Source organism: Bombus impatiens, unplaced genomic scaffold (genome assembly GCF_000188095.3).
Source record: "Bombus impatiens unplaced genomic scaffold, BIMP_2.2 scf_0225, whole genome shotgun sequence".
Lineage (NCBI taxonomy): Eukaryota > Metazoa > Arthropoda > Insecta > Hymenoptera > Apidae > Bombus > Bombus impatiens.
Window position 1 is genome coordinate 1,138,727 of NT_176644.1, and position 3,301 is coordinate 1,142,027.

Sequence of the window (3,301 nt, forward strand, 5' to 3'; positions counted from 1 at the left end):
TCCCTCTCTCTCTCTCTCTCTCTCTCTCTCTCTCTCTCTCTCTCTCTCTCTCTCTCTCTCTCTCTCTCTCCAGGTTTCTATACATCTTGATTCGTGCAATCAAAGATTCCTCGCTATTTCCAATTTCGGTTATATTCCTAGTTTCTCTCAATTAATTGTTTATACCTAATATTCTTCTAAACAATTTTTCCATTCTATCGAATCGTTCTTGGCGTTCGTGATGCATCTCTCATAATTATGGCTGTTATAAAGATCTGTACGAGTTATTAAAGCAGTGCACCTCCATCGATTTCCGTGTAATCGGCTTACGTGGAAGCGAATTGACGTCAATACTTGCGGAAAAACGAAATCGATATCGACCCGTTAAGAGAGCAAAACGTTGTCTGGACGGGGAAACTTTCGGCTCTATCGATGCACGCGCTGAGAACGTTCGTTGGCAGCGTGCTATCAACCCAACGTTTTCCGATTGCCGGCCGGAAAAGCCATAGATCCATCCGCAGAAAGGGTTATCCTTCATTGCCACGAGCAGACTCTCGACTGCATCAACCGACCTACGTGGTTATACAGGGCGGCCCGTTATTGATTGTACCAGAGGCCGAAGAACATGATTCTTCGCGAAAAAGGAAAACGAAATTGCTAGAGGATCTAAAACAAAATTCTTTTTCCACGTAGTCTCCGCTCTTCTGCTTCATCTGTCAAATGCATGGACGTTTGTTTCGGAATTAACGTGGTATCTGATCCGCTTACGTTCGAAAGGACATCGAAAATCTAAAATGAAATTCGAAGACGTAAAACACCTTCTCCGACAGATCTTTGACTATTTTTTTCTAATTTTATCGAATATATCGGTGTTCTTTTATTTTTTCTTTTTTAACTCTAATCGAAGCGAAGAAAACGACAGGCATATCAACATCATCGAGATCTATCTATCGTAAAGGTGATTTAAACGGCCACTATGACTGATAGAAATATAATAATTCGAGCGTTCGATTTTCACGATCGAACGATTGATCGGAAAGCGTCGCAGTTCGTTTCCTAGCGTACGAAAAACACGAAACCCAACGTTGTAACGATGCTCGTTCTCTTCCGAAATGACGTGCATCGGTGGAATTTTCTCCGGGCGGTTTTGTGTTACGGATCAGAATAAACGAGTTCAATTTATTATCATCTCGGCAGAGAAACGAGGCACAGTTCGGTCGGATTAATTTATTAGCGGGCAATGTGCAGTTTGAATATTCACGAGTAGCAGGACGAAAAACTCTGGAGCCTTGTGGCTCGAGATAACCCGATATCTCGACCCGGTGCAATCGGTCGCCCGCAGGGCAATTCAAATTAAATCGTAACAGTCGTGCTGCTGGAAAGCCGACAAGGAAACCTTCGTTAACGCGAGCAAACGACGATTACAAGTGTTTGACGATTTATTAATAGACGAGTGGCAGCTGGATAGCTAGAGCTTTGTGACGAAAGTAGCATTTTCTGTGATACGCTGCTATAACGCAAGGAGGGAGAGGAGAAAGAGAGGCGTAGACAAATTTCTGAAGGGAAGGTACGAAAGATAACGAGAGATTTCTCATGGTTGGATTGAACATTAAGAACAAAATCGTTGAAGTGGTCACCGCTTCTAAGAAAACTCTACATCTGGTCTTTTTAGTTTTCTCGAGCACCGAAGCCATCGACAGCGTATAGACGAAAGACTGCGACGAAGGCGGACCATAAATGGTAGACAGGCGACGTTGACTTCGGGGTTTTCAGTTACTGGGTAACACAGCTAGCGTGCGAATCTGGACCAGCTCAAATTGTATTCTTACTTATAATTACACTTCTATTTAAATATATTTTCTACCTTACAATTTATCCACGAGTTTCTCTGTTTAAACGTCAAATAACAAAAATCAATATTTTATTGACAGTAAAATTGAACACACGTTCGTGGTATGGCCGTATGTTTAAGGAGCGAAAGACGATCTTCTATAATAGGAAACTAAATTTTACTTTGATAGAACGATTCTTTCATTTCCAAGAGATTCGTCCAAGCTGTATTTGCGTAATATTTTCCAGGATACTTAATACGCGTATCCGTAAATTGAAACGAATGTATTTCACCATTTGGATATTTTAACGCATGCTTTAGAAAATTATTTGCACAGATATAGAACGCGGAGATATTCGATATTCTATGAAAGAATACAAATTTCTCGAGTAGAATTTTCTTCAGTGAGAAAGAAAAAATTGTATAATTATATCTCGAAACGTTATATTTCACTGAACAATGAAACTTTTTTCAAAGAAAAGTTCTCGCGTTACCAATCAAGCGATTAATAATCGAATCTTATCTGGAGTAGCGCGCGAAAGAGTAGATCTTTCTTATCAAGAAGGGTGGAACCTTGGCCTCTCCCGCTAGGGGATGCTGCCAACCCTTTCCTCTGCTCTTCTTCGTTCCTTTCCTAAATCAATTATCTAATTATTCTCCAAATAAAAAGCCCAATGGAACCTGCAATTCTCCAACGTTCCAACCTTAAATTCCCCAAAAGAACTAAATTTTCATTACAAACTTCTACCTCCGTAGAAACTCGCACACTCTCTGTCTCTCTCGTTACTCTAAAAACCAGCCTAAGTTTAATTTGCGATCAACTTCGATTCGCCTTGTTCGATCTGCAACCAATTAACAGGATCCTTCGACACGCAAAAACGTGCAAATTTCCTTACCCCCTGCAAAAACCGCCCCAAATTTAATTCACGATCAACGATTTCGACTCAACTTCTTCTATCTCCTATCAATTACCAGGCAACCCCTAACGTAATATAACGAAAACGTTCGTATACCGCGTCGACATCGACGTACAAAAATCTGCAAACTCTCTCTCCTTCCTCCGACAACCATCTTAAATGTAATTTACGACCAACAATTTCGATTCACCTTCTTCGATCTGCGATCGATTAACAGGCAGCCATTAACGATAGCCACCGAAGCAATTTTTCTTCGATTTCACAGCACCGCGCACAAACACACGAACACACACACACACACACGCGCGCGCGCGACTATTTCTTCGTAACTTGGCAAATTTCAGTTTCCGAATTTCAGTTAAACACTTTCACGGCGCAATCGAGAACGTAACGCACAGACAGACAAACAGACAGACAGATAGATAGACAGACACACGTGCACACAACACGCGAATTTCAACAGGAATCTGAACGAATCACAGAAGAAACTTCGAACGACCACTCACTCGCCACAATTCCATCGAACGATCCTCGGCTTCGCGACGTGCCGCGCGCCAAACACGTGTCTCGCGAT

At 41.7% G+C, this 3,301-nt stretch overlaps 1 protein-coding gene across 2 annotated transcripts in view; it reads right to left on the reverse strand.

Annotated features, from left to right (window-relative positions):
* The window catches only part of LOC100748213 (5-hydroxytryptamine receptor 1A), a 124,354-nt gene extending 121,059 nt beyond the window's left edge, over nucleotides 1-3,295 (reverse strand). For both annotated transcript variants that reach the window (XM_033320005.1, XM_024366676.2), the window contains exon 1: nucleotides 2,918-3,295. The gene's annotated coding sequence lies outside the window, so the exon portion shown is untranslated. The remainder of the gene's footprint in view (nucleotides 1-2,917) is intronic.
* Nucleotides 3,296-3,301: the final 6 nt, after the last annotated feature.